General features: G+C 44.7%; 1 long non-coding RNA gene across 1 annotated transcript; it reads left to right on the top strand.

Annotated features, from left to right (window-relative positions):
- The first annotated feature begins 1,183 nt into the window (after positions 1–1,183).
- On the top strand, positions 1,184–21,168 carry LOC128351896 (uncharacterized). The gene is made up of 3 exons (XR_008320103.1): positions 1,184–1,356; positions 8,101–8,195; positions 21,023–21,168. It is a non-coding gene; the product is annotated as an uncharacterized LOC128351896 (long non-coding RNA).
- Positions 21,169–21,322: the final 154 nt, after the last annotated feature.

Here is a 21,322-nt window from a genome sequence, read left to right as displayed (position 1 = left end):
GATAGCAATGTAACATGCTCTTGATAGATGCAATTTTATTTATATGTACAGGCCTGGCAGCATAAACCTCAGGGACATATTTGGATGCCATTCCCCTGGGGAAACTGCCCCTTCCCCAATGCACTGGAATAGTCTGGAAGTGCAGTTAGTCTGCTCTTTTCACAGTATCAGTTAAGAATGTAAGAACAGCCCTGGTAGATCAGGCCCAAAGCCTATCTAGTCCAGCATCCTGTTTCACACAGTGGCCCACCACATGCCACTGGGGAGCCCACAGGCAAAAGGTACGTATGTGCATGCCCTCTCTCCTGCTGTTGCTCCCCTGCAACTGGTATTGAGAGGCATCATGCCTCTGAGGATGGAAGTGGCCCACAATCACTAGATTAGTAGCCATTGATAGACCTTTCTGCATTTCTCTGGATATCAGCTAATAATTCTACATTAACAGTTAAGAATCTAGTTTATTTTCTCCTCAAATAACCTATTTTATATTTGTATATTATAGTTTTTATGCTATGTATATTTTGGACTTTTGCTTAGGTCGTATGAATCGTTTGTTTCATGTTTCTCCTGATTTGGATTATTATTGTTGCTCTGTATCCCCCCACCCCACAAAAATATATGATTTTTAAAAAAATCTATGACCAAAAAGAGAGAAAAGTTTCTTTTTTCTTTTTTGAGCAAACTAAGTCACAGGAGATTGTTAAGAATACATAAGCATCCCCAGGGATCTTATCTGAAAGTAGCGCAAAAGCAATATAGAACTTCACAGATGCAAATGCAATATTACTAGGAAGAAATGTAGCATTAATATTCTCAAATTTTTCTGGTACATAATGACTTTCATTACCAATTTAGAGAAGCCCTTGATGTCTTTGCAACTACATGGAAAGCAAACCATCTTAGCTAAAGTTCTGCCAAGCAGATCTGATGAGCATTTTTATCCTGAATGTTTAAATATGAGTATAGTTCCCTTCGTGCATAATGAATATTTTATTTCCATGAACTGGAAGAAAAGCAGTGACTATGTCTCATGAGGAACAGAAATGAAACGCAGCACAACAGGATATATCCAAATGACTGAAAAGACAACCTCAGCTGTCATGTATCCTGCCATTGTGACATCAGCGGCCAGTAGACCAATCCCCTCCATCTGCACTCTCTGCTCTTTGTTCAACAGGAAAAACACAGCCATGCTGCATGCTCTCCATATCCCATATCTGCATGCACTCCCAAATCCCCATCTGTAAAATTGGGGTGTTGGGAGCATGGGTACAAAACTGATCAGATTAACACCCACCCTCACATGATAAAGGGATGCACCAAGAGAGCAACAGGATGTCCTCTGCCAATGTAATGGTAAGCGCACTCTTGGCTCAACCCCATCCTTATCATGTGTGCCTATGGACATATCATCTGAATGGCTCCATTATTGGCCTTTTCTTTCTCTGGAGATAAGGAAGGTAGGGGGGGAAACCAGGACATTTATAGCCTTTTGAATGTTGTTAATAGACAGGACACTGAACTAAAAAAAGTGGGGGGAATCCAAAGGTGCTGTGGATATGTAAAATATACCAAATATAACCTGCCTTACATCTATTAATTAAGGATGCATTTTACAGCATGATATTTTACTGCTCAACAAAATGTTTGATTGCTCTATAAAATATCACATTATAAGGGAGTTTTCACATTATAGCCCTGAAATGCTGTAGCTGGAATGGGAAGAATATTGTTCACATAGCAGTCACAAAGAATCAGAGAGCCCATGGAATGCGAAATTATTATCTAGCTTGCCAAGCAAATGCTGAAAGCACCCTGGCCAGTGGAGGTGCAGGCAGTGGGGGCTAGGGACAGAATGTTGAACTTGGGTCAAGGCAATCTGGCCTATATCCACATTCAGCCATGAAGTTCACTGGGCAACCTCAGCATCTCATGCCTAAACTACAAATTACAAACAGACAAGCCCTCTCCTGCCACCCTGTATAATGACATTATTGTGCTGGGATTTCCTCTCCTCCCCATTTCACTGCTAGTCACTTTCAGAAGGCAGAGAAATGCCAATGGGATAATGTCACATCATGCATAGTTTCAAACTATATTACTGAGAAGATCCAGAGCAGCAGCACCCACATGGCTCCAGAAACTAGCAGTTTGATCCTCAGCCCAGCCTTCTACACTGGTGAAGGAGACTCCAGGGCTTGAACCAGGAACCTCAAGGACTGAGGCTAGAAGCTACCTAATGAGCTACCAGGACTAGTTATGTATCTGCCTCAGAACTGTCTTCAAGCACAGAAGGGAATAGGGGTGTGCAGTATAAACCCAGGACTGGAGCACTAATAAGATGCAATGAGACAGCTGACTTTGTGGAGGACTAGGCTGTTTTCAGGATACAGTTCGAACACTCAGGGTGGCTTTACAAACCTGAAATTTCAATCCAAACCTGAAATTTGACAGAGAGGCTGGAGCCCCAGAAATACGCACACTCTATACTTGCAGTGTCAGGAGGGACATGCCTCGACTGTACATGTCGTATGAACCCACCAGCTCTTGGCCTATTCTACCATTCTTCTTGTCCAGAATATATCTGTAACTAAAATCAGGACAGATGTTGGATTCTGGACCACAAGGAGGATAGAATAGGCCAAGGACTGGTGGGCTTGTATTGCATGCCCAATCTCAACACATTCCCAGGGCTCCGTCCACTTTGCCAAACTTCAGGTTCCATGTAGCAGTAGCAGTTCTTTTATTGCAGCCATAGGCCAAACAGAAGCAGAAGTGACAATAACACAGCCATTCAGAATTACAATAAATAGAGGTTCTATGTGATGTGTGAAGACACCCTCAGGCTAATGGGATAAATAAGAACAGCGGAAGAGCTAGGAAGGGATGTATTGTGTGGGTTGGTATAATATTGATTGTTTCAGAGTTACAAACACAAATGGTTTTCATCAAGCAATACTCAGGACTGAATGTTCCTGATTATTGCTTGAAAAATGTCATGTGTGCTTACAATTCTGATCTGTGCTTTCTGAAAGGTTGTTGAAGATGTTCCTACTTTTAGTAGGAGTACTTTGAGTGTGCTATTGTGTTTTTGTCCATTTTCATAAATATTTTTCAGAGTCAGTAACATCTTGGAGATGTGCTTAATGTTTCTCAGTCTGAAAATTTTTTGTACTTTGTGAAAGAAAACACAAAAGCACATAGAATCAGTACTCAATATTATAAGTGGAAGAATCATGTTAAATTTGCCAACTAGAGCCTGAAAAACAAAAATAGAAAAATCCACATATGGCATCAAGAACTGCTGAAGCTTTTAACAGAGCCAACTACACATTAATCTGAGTGGGGTGCCATCTTAAAACTCCTCCTTCAGCCACGGTTTCAGCTTTGAAGACTTACAAATATGCATATTCTCCACAGGGATGTGAAGGACCAGAATGAATAAACTGCCCCCAAAATGAATGCATCTAGAGGGTTTCCAGGTGTCTCTTAGGTAGTGCCCACATGACACAGCTGGTGACTCTGCTGAAGCTGTGGGTGATCAGTAGAATTTGGAAGGTAACCTGTGTGGTTCATGCATGATAACTCCCAAATAGTCTTTCCAACCAGATTGAGCTATGTGGCTCCCTAGATATTTAGAGAGCTTATGCAGTGAAGTAGGAGATGTGACTTGGACACAGATGGAGAAAAGGCAAATATGTCTCAACACAGGCAAAATCTGGTATTAGAGCCTTAGAGATAGCAGGAAAGAAAGAAAAAATTCTACCAACACTGCAAACACACAGAGCGGAGTGGTAAGACGTCTGCTTGGAGAAAATCTCAGGGAAATCACATGGACAGCTTGTCTGAAAGTACTTTGGGGGTAAAATTGTTCACTGTCACTTTCGAGGCAACATCAATACATTACATTCCACTGGCTTCATGTAGTCAATATGGTTTGAATGAGTTTCAGTTAGAGCAGACAGAGTATGCTTACAAGCGGCTTGAAAAAGTGTGAATAATGAGGGGCAAATATATTCACCAATTGTATTTATCAGCCAGTTTGCAATATAAATATATAACTGAAAATGTATATATTAAAGTCCAAAGAAATAGTAAAATTTCCATCCACATACATACTCAAAAACTTCCCATAAAAACTTGCATCTTGGTTCTGCTATGAACTCATTTCCTATCACTTCCTTTCAGCCTCAGCTGAAAATCTTTAATATACACATATATACAATTATATTTTATATTGTATATTAAGTACAAGTGGTTAAGATAACATTTACTGCAAACATTTTCAATTTTCTAGTTTCATTTGGATCATTCTTTCTGGATGATTCTTGAATACGTATAGCCTGCTAACGGCCTGTTCAACCTTTGTTCCTATTGGTTGATAATGTCTTGCCAGAGGGCAGTGACTGGTTGGATCTAGAAAACTGTAAACACCTTCTAAGAAATATAATGTTCCCAACTGCCTTAAAGTCAAAAGTTGTTAAACCATTCCTTAAAATTTCCCTGGATCCAGATGACTGAGGAAATTATTGACTACCCTAAGACATAGCCTTTATTTTAGACTTTATTAATATGCTTATATCCCATCATCTTATGCCAAATCACCTTTTTGGGCAAAGTGCTTGAATAGGTAATGGAGGCTCAACTCCATGAGCTCTGGGATGACAAGTTATTTCAGTCAAATTTCAGCCTGGCTTCTGACCCTCGATTAGGGCTGGAATTGCTTTGGCTGCTCTGGTAGGTTACCTAAACAGTAGGGTAGGGATGTGCACAAACTGGTTCAGTGGCTCCTTAAGGAAGTACCAAACCAGCTTGGGTGCCTGCAGCTGAATTGATTCAGCAGTAGGGATGGGCCCGGACTGGTCCGGAGGCCATTGAAAAAGAAAAAGTTTACTTACCCCTCCCGCTGCTTTCCCGCTCTGGCGCCGTAATGCTAAGAGTAATTGGGGCGGCTGGATACGTGTGCGCACACAAAGGACTGCTGGGAGTTTTTTCCAGCGACATCAGGGAAGGGGCGGCAGGGAGGTATCCTGCCACCCCAATTACTCTTAGCATTACGGCGCCAGAGCGGGGTAAGCAGCGGGAGGGGTAAGTAAACCCTCCCGCCGCTCTTAAAGCTACCCCCCACCCCAGTTCCGGACCGCAGTTGGCGGTTCCGTGCACACCCCTATTCAGCAGGGCAGGGAGTGGTTCTAAGCGAATCCTTACCTGCTCCCACGTGACCCCACTGTTGCTGTACAGTTGCTGTACAAAAGGCCACACGTGGCTGCAGCACTGCTCCCTGCAGCCTGCAGATGGTATCAGTATGCACATGGCCACTGCAGATAAGGAGCTGCTTTTTAAGGGAACCACTTCCTGCACCGCCTGCTGCTGCCCAAGCCTATTTGGGCTCATCCCCACTATAGAGGTGTGCACAGAATTGTTTTGGGTGGTTCGGTTTGAATTCAAACCAAATTTGAACTGAACTGCCAGTCCGCAAACCAGTTCAGTCAAATGGGCTGGCTGTCCAGTTCGTTCAATTGAGCCAGGTAAAGCTGGTTTGAACCAGTTCTGCCTGGTGTCAGGGGCTATGCTTTTAAAGGGGAATCCAGAGAGAATTCCCCTTTACAAGCAAAGAGGAATCCTGCCTTTAAAAGGTTTCTAACAGTGGCGGGGGGGGGGAGGGAGGCGAGAGGGCACCTTACCACTGCTGCTGGCTCCTCTAAATCCCGATGGTCCCCTAGCAGCATGGCCCGTGTGGTGACTAGAGATGGGTCCGGACCAGTTCGGAGGCCATTGCAAAGGCCTCCGAACTGTCCGGACCGGTCTGTCCCCTGGCCGGTTCGGTTCGGGTGGGGGGTCTCCCTTTAAGGGCGGGGAGGGTTTACTTACCCCTCCCGCCGCTTTGCCCCCTCCAGCGCCCGTATTCTTAGTAGAAGCCGCCCCTTCTGCCTCCTCCAGTGCCAATGCCGCCTGGGCGCGCGCGTGGCTTTGCTTTTAAAAGTTCCTTTTGCTGGCGCTGAGGGATTAAACACCAAACAGAAGCCGGCAGAGCACCGCGCCGGCCGGCGGCTCCCCCATGCTCAGCCGCCCAGCAGCCACTGAGAACGCCCAGCGAGGACGCGCCGTCGCCATCGCCGACGCGCCGCGGCCCCCAGGCAACCCTAACTTCCGGCTTCCATGCGACTTCCCCCCGCATACAGAGTGGCAGAATGCAGCCACTCTGTATGCTGGGGGAAGTCGCATGGAAGCCGGAAGTTAGGGTTGCCTGGGGGCCGCGGCGTCGGCGATGGCGACGGCGCGTCCTCGCTGGGCGTTCTCAGTGGCTGCTGGGCAGCTGAGCATGGGGGAGCCGCCGGCCGGCGCGGTGCTCTGCCGGCTTCTGTTTGGTGTTTAATCCCTCAGCGCCAGCAAAAGGAACTTTTAAAAGCAAAGCCGCGCGCGCGCCCAGGCGGCATTGGCACTGGAGGAGGCAGAAGGGGCGGCTTCTACTAAGAATACGGGCGCTGGAGGGGGCAAAGCGGCGGGAGGGGTAAGTAAACCCTCCCCGCCCTTAAAGGGAGACCCCCCCTTCAGTGCCGGTCCGGACCGCTCCGGACCATGCACATCCCTAGTGGTGACGGCATGGTTCCAGCTTCTGTGCATCCGTAGAGGCCAGATCCGAACCCGATTCTGCACACTCCTACTATACCAGGAGATTAATATGGGTAATGTGACCCTGCCAATGTTCTTTTATTCTCAGTGGCTTTCAGTACGATCTATCACAGTATTCTAGACTGTCTACATACATTGGGGGCAATGCACTCTAGTGATTCTGCAGCTTGTTGATGGATAGGTTCTAGAAACTGGTGCTGGGAGACTTCTGATCTACTCTATGAAAATCATGCTATGGAATGATACAGAGTTCTATCTTGTTCACTATGCATCTTTAAAATGCATGAAACCACTGGGAAAGGTCATCTAGGATTTAGGATGAAGTACAGCAGAAGGTTGCTGTTTCGAATCCCTGCTGGTACTATATTGAGTAGCAGTGATATAAGAAGATGCTGAAAGGTGTCATCTCATACTGCGTGGGAGGAGTCAATGATAAACCCCTCCTGTATTGTACCAAAGAAAACCACAGGGCTCTGTGGGCACCAGGAGTCGAAATCGACTTGACAGTACACTTTACCATTATTGTGATAATGACATTCAGTTCTATTTCATCTGTTCAAGAGGACACAGTAGACATCTTGAACAGGTGCCTGGAATCAGTAATGGGATGGATGGAAGCTAATAACTTAACCCAGACAAATGGGGACTGTGGCCACATTTGCATGCAAAACAAAACTGGAGGTGAAGGGACCCCTGGTTTCATTTTCAGTACAGCCAAATGCGGGCAAGCACAGTATTGCAGAAGAATGGACTTGTGGTTTCCCTCCCTGGACAGCGATTTGTACCTTTGGTTTGTAGTGAGATCTGCTGCATGGACCACCGGTTCCGTGGTGCCAGCACTACCTCCAAATGCTGGTACCACAGTCTGGTTGCTGGTGCCTACCTCATGTTTCTTTTTAGATTGTGAGCCCTTTGGGGACAGGGGACCATCTTATTTGTGTATTATTTATTTTTCTATGTAAACCGCTTTGAGAATTTTGTTGAAGAGTGGTATAAACATTCGTAGTAGTAGTAGCAGCAGCAGCAAGCTTCCTGAAGCCAAAGCCCAGGCTTCCTTTTTCTTGAACTTACCCAAACCCTGGTTGAGAATTCAAGCCCTTGCAGCCCTGTCTTTCAAAATCTGCAGTCATCTTCCTGCAGCCATCCTCCATGGGTGCATGTGTCCTCCTCTCTGCAGTTCCATCCAGCTTCTTCTAACAAAGAAATTCACCTTCCTCCCAACAGTTCTCTAGGTGCCACCCACCTGGTGTGCTGATTGGCTGAGCCCTGGAGTTCAGACATCTTGAATTAGTAAGCCAGACAAGATGGAGACTGTGTCCACATTCGCATGCCACACAAAACTGGAGATGAAGGAACCTCTGAGCACTAAGACAAGCCTCTTTAAATATATGTAGGATTAGTATACTAATTATACCTACACTGATTACCAAATGCACACAATTCAAAATGTTGATCATCATCTTTTAGGCTTCAAGTTATCTGAAGAACTTCTACATCCATTTGAACTTGCCTACCCATGGAGATCGTTGCAGGCCTTGCTTCAAGTATCCCCAGCTTCAGAGGTGAGTCAGATGGTGATGGCAGACCTACCCCATCTCTTGGTCTCCTCAGGGAGATATGGTTAGCGCCATCTCCACTTGTTTTAGACAGGAAGGTGTTTTTCCCTCTCTGCCCCCTGTCTCTTGCCTTCTGCTTCAGAACTATTGTCTGTCTGCTTCTGGAGTTATTTTTGGCTCTGCTTTTGGTTTGGGTTTTATAACTTTGTATTAATTGATGTTTGTATGATTTAATGTATACCATGTTCAGCAATAGAAAATGGAAAAGAAGGATATAAACATCTAAATAAATAAAATCAAAATCAATAGTAAGTGGGTAATCTGTCTTTTAGGGCAGCTTGTCTGGCATTACTGAACTTTTAACTGAGGAACGTTTGTTAAACTTCCTAGGATTCTCCAGAACATACCATGAGAACGATCGTTCTCTACTAAATTATGCATTTAGCTATTTATAAAGCTATTTATAAAACTTGTGAAAATACTGTAAGGGCTGGCTCATACTTTCATATTCATCACACATTGACTGTTAGGCATCAAGGGACGACCTGGATATGTAATGAGCCACCACGTATCATTGTAACAGATTTTCATACCACCCAATGACCACTCAAACACAAGTATTTTTCAATGTGAACTTCACAGGTTCAGCCAAGAGCCACCATGCATTAAGCTGATCTTGTCTAATGTTGCAGAGCATGAGCTATAAGCTTGAATGTTCCCAGTTCAAATCTCAGCTCATCAGTCATAAACTCACCAGTTGACTTTAAATAGGTTACCATCTGTCTCCTTCATCCCCCTCTCCCGCTTTTGCATCTTTTAAAGGGATAATCCTATATAATAAGATGCCAGGGTGTGCGCCCGTGTCTCTGCACCCGTGTCTTGCTCGGCCGTTCTGGGCATGTGCGGAGCGCAGAATGCCCAGATGCCCAGAACGTCCGAGGAAGATACGGCTGCAGGCACCAGGCGGCCATGTTGAGGAGAGCGGCGGGCCGAGGACTGCGGGGGGGGGGGGCAGAGGCAGCGGCGGTCCAGCCGGACCGCAGGGAAGGGAAAGCCCAGGGAGAGCAGAGGCGGTGGCGGCGGCCGCAGATGTGAGGTGGGGGCGAGGCAGCAGCGTGCCAGGCCATGAGGCAGCGGCGGCCGGGCCCAGCCAACCAAGGCGGCCCGGCCGCAGATGTGAGGCGGGGGCGGCCCGGCCCAGCAGCGTGGCCATGGCAGCGGAGGCGAGGGGAAGGCTGGGCCCGGGCCCACTAGCAGGCAGGAGGACTGGCCCCGCGGGCATTGGCAGCCGCGGCGGGGGGACTGGCCCCTCTGGCAGCAGCAGCGGGAAAACTAAGCCCGCTGGCGGGGGCGGCCCGGCTGGCAGCGTGGTGAAGGCGGCAGAGGTGGGGGGCAAGAGAGAGTGGGGCAACCCTACTGGCGCCCGTTATTTAAACGGGCTTAAAAGTGCTAGTAATAATAATAATAGTCCTTATTTCACAGGGCAGTTGTAAGGTTTATACAGATAAATACACAGATAAAGTCAGGTGCTTTGAGCACTAAGAAAAGCATCTTTAAATACAAGTAGGATTAGTATACTAATTATTTTAAAACCCTTAAACCCAATAGCACTGATGACTGGGAATGCTGGGGGCGGAGGATCTAATTCTTTTCAGCTCCAGTATTCTCAAGGCTCTACAGACCCTTCAGGTATGAATCAAGACTAGCTAACTTGGTGCAGAGCATCTGTGCCCCTAGTTCTCCCTGTCTCCCACCACCAGCAACTGATCCGGCTCCCTGCCCAGTCTTTATTTCATCTCCATTCCTTGAGCCACTTAGTTCTCCCCACCCCCTCATCCCTTCAGCCACTTCTGCCACTGCCACCACTTTCTCTCAGCTGGCTAGCCACCCCTTCCCAACATTCCTCTTCCTCTTCCAGCAGCTGCTCGTGAACTCTAGCAAGAGCTGCCATACATGGGATTAGCCACAGGTAAACCTTAGAGAATTATATATAGAGATATTTTATCATCAAAAGACCTGCCAGTTTAAAACCAGAGTTAAGGTTATCTCATTTTGGCTCAAGCTCCATAACATCAGGAAATTGGAACCTCTGGCTAATGCCTTAACAGGTGTGCCAAATAATCAGTAATGATGTTGTGCAATGTCACAAATTGTGCTCACTTGCAACTTGCCCTCCATGAACCTCCACTTTTCCTTGATCTCTGAGACACAAATCAAGATGGAGAGGATGGAGTGCCTGGCACAATCAAAGAAGCCCCATGCTGTACCAGTTCAGTATTGCCTTCGCCAGCCATAGACTTTAATGGGGCAGGAAGATACTGCCTTTCCCAGCACTTGCTAGCCATAGACTTTAATGGGACAGGAAAGCCTTAACTTTTGAACCACTGCTCAAACCTTAATCAGATCAATGAAGGATTACCTTCCTAGACAAGCCCAAAGAGATTACATCAGTTGCTTATTTGAAAGAAATATATGATATGCCAGTCTAAACACTGGACAAAGGGTCAATGTGTCAATTTTCAGCACTTTTTAACTTGCGATACCTGTAGCAATTTTTATCAGATCATTTTGGAATTAAACAAGGTCTAGTTGATCACTGTGGTGGTTCCTGTATCTGGTGCCATCATTTATCTTCAGCAGTCCTCTCCTATAATCACTTTTGTCCTCGATAGTGAGGGAATGTTATAGCCATGGGGTGTCACTCCAATATGGAAAGTTCAAATATTTTAAAAATAAAGATGATTAATTGTTTCACAAAGAAAAAGAAATGAAACAAAAGTTGATTCTTTCCAAGAAATGTGCATTTAAAAGCATAACCAGTTACAGTTTTCTGTCCTTCAGTCTAAGTCCCTTTGCCAGCTTCTTCCTTTACAGTTAACTACAGCACACACCTACTGTATATAACTCCTTCTGTCAATCTAAGTACTGGGCAACAGTTACCATGCTGTAACTGACTAGCCCCCAAACCAATTATCATATGAACACATAAACAATTCTTAACCAGTCAGTTCTTCACAGTCACATATGCCAAAATTCAAGTTATTAACGCAGCAGATGTCATTTATAAGCTATACAGTTTTGAGGCTTATCGTGGAACTAGGCATGTGCAGAATGTTTCAATGGCAAAAATGGGCTGTTTTAAGTGTTTTGAGCTTGAAACAAAGCACCCTTTAAATAAAGGGCCTGCTCTGAGCACAGAGCAAAACAACCCTGTTTCGGTCAAAATGTTTCAACATTTCGAGCACCATTTTGGAGGCCTGATTACTGACTTTCTGGCACTGGCTTCTAATTGGCTTGTGATCCCTTTGCTTCTTGATTGGCTTGTTATCATACAAATCAAGTGTCATAGGCAACTGTGTCTCCATTGGCTGGTGGGGGGGAGGAGGGAAGAGGGTGAAATAGAAGGAAGGAATTTCAAAATGTATTCAGAGAGGAAGAGAGAGAGTCCTTATACTGTGCCTTTCTTATCAGGAACAGAGGAATCAAGGAAGATTTGATTTTGTGGTTTTCTTTTCTCAACACTGGGTATAATATGCTGTACTATTGCTGCTGTAATTATCTGGTTTTGAGGAATCTCAGATTGAAAAAGGCAGGACTTGAATGCCTTCCTTCCTTTAGTTGTGGTTTGTTTTGTTTGTGAGAGTGTTGTGGCAAGAAGTGGACAGTGGCAGCTTGCTCACACTCTCTTGCTATCTCTCTCTCTCTCTGATAATTATTGGTGATTGCTGTGATGAGCACCATGTCTGGCCTTGAGACTAACTTGTGCATCACTCTCTGCTCTGCAATCTGAATTGCAATCTGACTTGCAAGTCAACATGTGGCTGAAGTTGCTCTAGTTGAGCTTATGGCTGTGCTTACTTCTAAGAAGCTCGCTGGGGAAGAGAGGAGGGGGATGCCATCTGTGGAGGAGGAACTACCATCTTGCCAGGCACCCCTCAGGGTGACAGTCTGGGGTTCTTGCCTGGCTGCCTCATCTCCTTTTGCCTCCTCCTAATTCCATCTGCGCCCCCACCCCCCAGACTGGTTGTGGTGCTTTGCAGGACTGCAGCCAAGCCCAGGGTGACTTGGCAGGTTTTTTTCCTGGTTCCACCAGCCGGGCTTTCTGCCCAGGACTTATAAGGAAGGAAGCGGACAGTGGCGGTGAGCCACAGAGGAGGTGTTCATTGTAGGGGCTCAGAATCTGAGGGATGAGTTAGATCTCCCTGTGCTGGATGGGGTCATACTCTCCCAGAAGGAGCAGGTATGCAGCTTGGAGGTACTCCTGGATACAGACCTCACCCTGGTATCTCAGGTGAAGGCCGTGGCCAGGAGTGCTTTTTATCAGCTTAGGCTGACTAGACAGCTGCGTCCATTCCTTGAGGAGGATGACCTCAGAACAGTGGTGCACCAGCTGGTATCCTCCAGGCTTGACTACTGTAATGTGCTCTATGTGGGGCTGCCTTTGTACGTAGTTCGGAAACTTCAGTTAGTTCAAAATCGGGCAGCCAGGCTGGTCTCTGGGGTAACTCGGAGAGACCATATTATGCCTGTTTTAAAACAGTTGCACTGGCTGCCAATATGTTTCTGGGCAAAATACAAAGTGCTGGTTATTACCTTTAAAGCGCTGAAAGGCTTTGGTCCAGGTTACCTTAGAAAGCACCTTCTTCAGTCTGATCACCACCGCACGCTGAGATCGCCTGAGGAGGTCCAGCTCCAGTTGCCACTGGCTCATCTGGTGGTGACTCAGGGGCGGGCCTTCTCTGTAGCCACGCCTAGACTGTGGAATGCACTCGCTGTAGAAATCCATAATTTGAATTCTTTTATCGGCATTTAGGAGAGGCCTAAAGACCTACCTGTTCGGCCTGGCCTTCCAGGGTTTTTAAATTGTTTTAAATGGTTCTTAGTGTATCGGGTTTTTATAAAGTTTTGCATTTTTAAGCTGCTTTATTGTATTTTTAAAGCTTTGTTTTCAGTCATTGATTGATTTTAACTGTTTTGTGGTATTTGAACCGCCCTGAGCTATTCTGTAAGGCCGGTCTAGAAATCGAACGAATAAATAAATAAATAAAATAATGGTGCTTCTGTGGCAGCTGTTGCAATGCTAGGAAGAAAGTGTTAGAATTGTGTGTGAAAGCAACTTGTGCCAATGTTGTTACAGGCACTGTGGCTGGCAGTGGATTCTGGGAAAGTGATTCTTTTTTGGACTATGTTTGAAATGTGTGTTCTTTGTTGGGAGGGACAGATTCCCTTTTACGGTGTGCTTCTGTGGTGTTTTTCAAGGCAGGGTTGCAAAATGCATTGGAAATTGCAATGCAAAACTGTTCCAGCCATAAGGAACAACGGAGAACACAAAGCACCCCCCATTATTCCCCCATGGGTAACTCCTAGGGAAACCAATGTGGGTTGTATGGTAGGGCATGGTGGGTGCTACCTACCACCCAACCCACAAAAGAAATGGGCAAGTGGGTGATTATAAACACTTTTTTCACTTTCCCCCACAAACCCCCATGGGATCCTATAGATGCCCCCCCTTTTTTTTGCCATTTCTCCTCTTGCAGCTTTAGAAGTAATGTTGAAAGCACCCATAAGCATTCACAACAGTTAGTAAGAAGTGGTTTTTCCCCTGAAGTATGAAGGACCTAAGCTCTTTAAGCCACTTATACCAATTATTGGCATAAACAAATACAGAACTGCTACTGGCTGTTGGATAGGTAAGCCAACCCTCGCTATATCACAGTTCACTGTGACCAAACACCTCATGAAAATGTACTTCTTCCAGCATTAACAGCAACACCTACCACCAAATTCTCTTTGCAACTTGTAAAAATTCAGGAAACCCTGAGGGACTGGTAGCAGAGTTCTGCGTTGGTCTCTCTTGATTAATTCTCCTTCTTTGGCAAGATAAGGTTTCTGTGCTTATTACTTGGCCTCCATGTTAATTAGATTTCAAATCTATTTTCCATGTATATGGACTATTTATTCTTGCTTTGTGCTTAAGATAAAAAACTAACACTAATTGCAGGTTGCTCTGGAGATTAAAGCTGATCCATCACAAACTGCCAAGAATGCTGCTGCTTTTTTCCCCTTTCGCATTTGCTAGATGCTTATCAGTAAAAATAAGTTTATTCTGCTCCCTATCTTTTTTCATCTAACTGTTTGATATTCTTAACTAGCCCCGCCTTAAGCAAGTGCTATTTTCAGCAACCTGTTTCACACAGCTGAGGGGCTTCCTTGTTGCTTAATGCATATCCATTGCTATTTAATGGTCTAATTACTGTATTGACAGCAGTTATTTCACAGTGAGGGTACACTGATGTTGTTTATACTGTCAGTTGAACAGAGAAAATATCAAAGAGAATGAGATTTTATTTCACCCACAAAGAAAATGGAAGTGGTAAAACACATACATGAAGTGACCATATTTAATCAGAGGGGAAATAAGAAGTGTGCAATTGCCTTATTACAACTGATGTGGAAGAAAACTCAGTCAGATGGTCTACTTATTTTATTCCAAGGATCTACTTTCATTAACACCACCTAAATTTGGTCCAGAAAGAGCCCCTGGTGGTGCAGTGGTAAAACTGCCACCCTGTAACCAGAAGGTTACAAGTTCGATCCTGACCAGGGGCTCAAGGTTGACTCAGCCTTCCATCCTTCCGAGGTCGGTAAAATGAGTACCCAGAATGTTGGGGGCAATATGCTAAATCATTGTAAACCGCTTAGAGAGCTTCGGCTATAGAGTGGTATATAAATGTAAGTGCTATTGCTATATACATATTCATCATTTGATGGTAACTTGCATGCCTAAACAGCTATCCTAGATCTACTACCATTGACAGTAATGTTGTACTACAGTTAGATAGTACCAACTGTAGTACTGTTCAACAGTTATAAAATAATGGAAACATAAAGTTTCAGAGTTGTAAGGGACCTTGGGACTCTTCTGGTCCAGCCCACTAGTTGGAGAAGGGAACTACTAAAGCATCCCTGACAGATGGCCATTCAGGTTCTGTCCGGAAATCACTAAGTGCAGGAGAGCCCAGCAGTCAAATGACTCTCTATACCACTGTCAAACAGCTCTCTTGGTTAGAAAATTTTCCTAATATCCAGCCTGAATCTGCTTCCTCATAATTTCAACCAATTGGTTCTAGTTCTGCCCGCAGAACCAAAAGGGAGCAAGTCCTCTTTCTTTTATGCAAAAGCCTTTCAGATATTTGAAGATGGCTATTCCTCCTCCCCTTACTTTTCTTTTCTCCAGGCTAAACATTAACATACCCAGTACCTTGACTATTCCTCATAGATCATTGTTTCCAGGTCCCTCACATTTGTTGCCCTCCTCTGAACCTCGTCCAATTTATCAGTGTCCTCCTTAAAAGATGGTGCTCAGAACTGATCACAATATTCCCAGTGAGGTCTGGCCAGCACAGAATTATCACTTCTTGTCATCTGGATACTATGCTACTGTTAATGCAGCCAAAGGCTACACTTGATTTTTCTAGCAGGTACATCACACTGTTAGCTCATGTTCAATCTGTAGTCTACTAGGACACCTTTGTCCCTTTCACATGTACCGCTGCCAACCCAGGTTTCCCCCATCCTTGTGCATTTGATATTTCTTACCTGAATGCAGGACATGCAGCAGGCCTGTGCTCCACTAAAAATATCTGATCTGATTGGGGAAAAATACTATCGGAATTTGGATCCAGTCAGAATGGATCCGATATATTACAGATAATCCTAACAGAAATCCTCCCCCCACACTTAGACCCTTTAAAATTTCAAGCCCCCCCCCCTCACACTGCTCCAAGTCACTGCTGGCTCTGAGAAGCCTCCATTGCTGCATCCTGTAGAGCAGGCCTGCACAACATGTGGCCCGGGGGCCGGATGCGGCCCGCGAGGCCTTTTTTTTTTTGGCCCCCGGGGCTATTTCCTCTTCCTCCCCCTGCTGCTTAACCCCCCCCCCCCAAAAAAATTCCAACCGCTGCATGGCCGAGGAGATGGCTGCAGGGGTGTGGGTGTTCTTCCTTACCCTCCCCCACGGCAGCAGTGGCGCACAGCGGCAGAAACCAGAGCAACACTCGGGTCTGCTATTTGGCCCGGTGTTGCTTCCCAACTGCGAGGCACGCCTGCGCAGTTAAGTCTCTTAAGTCTCTCTCTCTCTCCCCCACCAAGACTGCTCCATTCTCTCTCTCTCTCTCAGGTCAAGCCTCCTGCTGCATCCTTTCCATCTTTCTTTCCCCTTCTCCCTTTTTTCCAAAATTATGAGAAGAGGTTCTCATTTTTTTCCCCTTAAAAGTGTTCCATGTTTTGTGTGATGATTTGGCAGAGGTGGAAAGAAAGAACAATGAATTTTATTATGTATTTTGTACAGATTGTATAATATTTATATTATTAGAATGAATTTTAATTCAACTTATTTCATATTAATTTAAATCAATCTTGGCCTGCCCGAACATCAAAAGTTAAATATTGATTTAATTCATTTTTAATTCATTTCACTTTAATTCAGTTGATTGGTTGATTGATTGATGTTAAGTGTTACTCTAATAATCAGCACCCTAGGAATTGACCTCGGCCCCCATGAACCAAGTCACGGTCGGTTTCGGCCCGCCAGGTCATTTGAGTTGTGCAGGCCTGCTGTAGAGGAACTACAATCCCCACAATCTTCCATTCCTTGTGGCCATTTTTTTAAAAGGCAAGCACCAAGTAAGGTCTTTGGCTTTTTGAAATGGCCTTTCCCCCTACTCTCTTCTGCTTTGTAAACAAAAGAGAAGCAGCAGTGGCACTGGAGGTCTGCCACACGGGGGAGCAGGGCTGGAGGTGTTATTGGGGGCCCACACTGGAGGCATGGCTGGGCAAAGTGACCCTCGAGCTGGTGACAGCAACAGGGCTAGTGCTGGTCTGGAGGAGCGGCAGATGGCTGGTAGGAGTGGCAGGTGGCCAGTAGTGACCTGGAACGGTGGTGGTGAGTTTAAAAATTTTAAAGGACCTAAGTGTGTGTTCGGTGGGGGTGGGGGGATTTCCAATAGGCATACTGGAAATACGTAATTCCACGCCAATAGGATGGAGGGCAATTGGGATTTTGAGATGAGAGACCCCTCTCTTATCAGCTGTGGAATTACTGCTGATAGTAACAACATGGCTACTATTGGCCTGTTATGCCCATTGGATTTATGTAACAGCACACACCTAACATACAGTATCCCCAAGAACACGTTTGGAAGCCCACCACCATTATGATGTACTCTGAAACCCAGTCCCACCACCCCCTCCAAAATTTCTGTATTTATCTGCAAAGACAATGCTGTATTCCTGGAAAGATCCCCTCCATTATGCGGAATGCTTGGGCACCCCAGCATTCTGCTCATGGGAAAAAACTCTCTCCACAAGTACAGTGTTCGTCTTGCAGACAGACAATGTAAGCATGGAGATTTCTTGATTATTGATTTATTTAATGTATTTGTTTACCACCCACTACCAAAGTCTAAGTGGTTTACAACTATAAAACAATCCAAGTTTTATAGTTAAAAGATGTAAAGGATCAAATTAAAACACCTATAAATACTCCCAAATAGTGAAAAAGCTTGGCTGTGTCTTTAGTAGTTTCCTAAAAGCCAACAGAGATGGAGCAGCTCTAATCTCAGCAGGAAGTGCATTCCACAGCTCTGTGGCAACTACAGAGAAAGCTCTCCTTCGAGTTGTCAGATGGAGCTTGCAAGCAGCATCAGACTAACCTCCCCGGAAGATCTTAATAGGTGATGGGGTTCATAACCAAGAAGGCATTCTCTTAATACCCTGGGCCCAAGCCATTAAGGGCTTTATAGGTAATAACCAGTACTTCGTATTTTGCCCAGAAACCAATAGATAGCCAGTGTAGTTCTTTTAAAACCAGAGTGATATAGTTTCTCCAGGACATACCACAGACCAATTTCTCCCTAGATTTTGGAGTTTGAAATGATCTGTTCTTGTTTCCAAAGTGGAACTGATGGATGTGGAATTCTCCATTGTTCCATTTTTTAATGTATGAAATTTGGAGAGAGGACTGTGCGTGGGCAGTTTGCTGCACCTTCACTTTCTTCAACCTCTTCATGCTTATTTATTTATTTATCATATTTATATAGTATCTGACATGTGCATCCCTAGATGGTGTTGATTGATTGATTAAGTGCCATCAAGTCAGTGTTGACTCTTAGCGACCACATAGACACTCTCCAGGATGATCTGTCTTCAACTTGGCCTTTAAGGTATCTTAGCGGTACATTCATTGCTGTTGTAATTGCAAAAAACATCCACCTTACTGCTGTGGTCGTCCTCTTCTTCTCTTTTCTTCAACTTTCCTGAGCATTATAGACTAGGGGTGGGCACAGAACCGTCTGGCCTGGTTCAGTTCGAGGCTGGACCAGCATCAAACGGAACCGGGCCAGTTCGGTCTGGCCCCCTTCGAACCCCGCCCCCCTCCAGTCCAGTCTGGTCCGGGACCGGTCCGCAAACTTTTTTTTGTAAAAAAAAAAAAAAAAAAAACCATAAAAGAAGTACCTGTAGCTCCTTCAGAGGGCTTGCTGTAGCTGCGGGGGTGGGGTGGGAGGTCCCACGCAGGTTCCCTCTCCTCCCACCGGCCTTCCTCATCACTGCCGCAGCTGGGTAAGCAAAGCCCTTTTGGCCCTTTCGGGCCTCCGTACAAGCGAGCAGCTGCCAAAATGGACTCTTTCTGATAATACTATTGGCAGATGAAATTAGCCAAGTTGGGAAAGAGTCAAGAAAACAGATAGTAGGACGTACAGTCTGAAACAGCTTGCGCACGTCCTCAGGAATCACAAGTGAAAGTGATCCAATCTGATCCCATAAGAGGAGTTGCTGGACACCTTCCTGGTAGGCTCTGAAATAAACAGGTAATCCAGTTCAGCCCAAATATGAGAGATTTTCTCCATAAGCAAGTCATTAAAAACATCACAGTGGATGATCAAAGGTTCCAAATTAGAGTTCAAGAGGGAGGGGCACATACTTGCCCCCTTACAACCCTGGGCCAGCTCTGTTTGAATACAGGCTGGATTTGAACTGATCCAGTCCTGGGTTCAGTTGAGCTAGGTCCAGCTTGGCCCTTGAGCCTACCCAAGCCAGCTCAGGTATACTTGTAAGGGTGAATCCTTGTGGAAACTAATTTCCTCAACAACTACACACTGTATTTTACCAATGTGCTGAAGCACATTTGTGCAACAGCAAAATACTACCCCTCAAAAAGAAGAAGAATCTTGAGGCAATTATGTATGTGATCACTTCAAGAATGCTTCTCTGCAGTGTTTTAGCAATGCTAAAAAGTTGGAAATGAACGGTAGGAACCAAAAACTGCAATGAACTGCACATGCTTCAGTTCCAGAATCAATTTTAGCAATTCTCTTAGCAGGAGAAGAGCTACCAGTGTTCCCCATGTTCCAGGCATCACTCTCCATTCCCTCTCCTTTTGCCACCTTACACACACTTGCCCTGGTGACTCCTGATGCTTGCCTGCCAGGGTTGCTGCCACACATCACTCAGCACTCCCCCTTCCTCCCCCACTCCATTCACTGTGGTGGCAGCGGCTGCCCACTGCTTGCCATCCAGCCTGGGAGCTGCTGGGGAGAACCCATTCTAGGGCGTTCCCTAAAATCCAGTCAGTCTCCACATGTGCTGTTGTATAGCTCCCATTCCTTCTATGGGACCTGCACAGGAGGACTTCCCACTGGATTGTGTCACTGCAAGTCTGCAGCACTGATTCATGAAATTTCCTTGTGCAATCAGAGCCTGAGCACATAACAGGCTTCATTTGGTTCAGAGCAAGAAACCAAAAGTGGTCTCCAGCTTATTTACCTTCCTTGAACAACTGCCACTTCTGGAGACTACAAGATGTGACGCCCTGATTGCTAGTTTTCTTAATATTCTGCCTGATGAGTCAGAGAATGAATATAGATTATTTTTAACTCATGGAGTAAGTTGCTAGCTGGCAGATAACAAATGGAGCAGGTAGTTCACTGGATTTATCCTGAATGGCTTCCACAGAGCCAATATGTATCATTTGTTAAGATGAGTCAAGACACAAGAAACATTGGCTAAAGTTCAACACAACAACAAGAAAGATGCCTTCCCATATCTTTTTGCTCTTGGCCATCTTATTCCTTTTTCCAAATATAACATTTGCATATCAAGCAACTGCAAAGGTGTCTTACAAGATTGTAATTCCATATTATCTTGTTTCAGTCAGAAGTAGAGTCCTGTTAATACAGTACTGTAATGATTTCAGAATCAAGCTGCTTAAGTCTCTGTTTTCAATGAGGTGCAAAGACCAACTGAATGCACACCAGATCATTGCCAATTAAAACAAATCTTTGGATCACACACGTTGATCGCTAAAAGTGTTCAGAACCCATACTTGCAAGCATGATTAATAGATGTAGTAGTTTGGGCAGAGAAGGAGATAAAAAGGGCTGCTAATAATAATAATCATAATCCACACAGATTCCAACTTTTAGAAAAAGTACAAAATAGGGGGGGAATCTCATTTGAAGGATTTGTTTGTGCAAACTTCCCAATGACCTACAGATACCAAATTTTGCACATACAGTTCTGCCACTGAAATTAGTTTAATGGATCACTTTTTACACTGCAATATGCTTGAATAAAATTTAAATAGTTTTAATGAGAAATTCTGAATATCAAACTTCCCAATTACCTATAAATTTTGCATGAACAATCTTGCCACTTAAATTAGGTGAATGCAATGCTCTTTACACTGGAATATGCTTGGAGAAAGGTTTAATTGTTTGTATTTTTAGAAGATATTCTGAATCATCAGACTTATTACTGTTTATTGCTCTCAACAGATTTAACACAATCAGATCCATAATTCCAAAACAACATCATGTCCAAGATAAGCAGGACATTTCTCAGATTCAAAGTTACTATGATCAAAATTTACCATACATAGTATGATTCAGTAAAACGAATACTGTTTGAAGTTGAAATCCTACTAATTACAAACTGTTTTTCTACTTTCCTTTTACAAGCACATTAATAAAAAATTCTATGATGTATACAAATGACACTCGAATATCACTGGTTCATTTCCCACAGTTTTGTTCATTCGTTGGTCATTCGTGGGGGTTGTTTCAGTTATTCGTAGT

The sequence above is a fragment of the Hemicordylus capensis genome, chromosome 3 (assembly GCF_027244095.1).
Source record: "Hemicordylus capensis ecotype Gifberg chromosome 3, rHemCap1.1.pri, whole genome shotgun sequence".
NCBI classification, from domain to species: domain Eukaryota; kingdom Metazoa; phylum Chordata; class Lepidosauria; order Squamata; family Cordylidae; genus Hemicordylus; species Hemicordylus capensis.
This window is presented reverse-complemented; position numbering and strand designations above follow the sequence as displayed.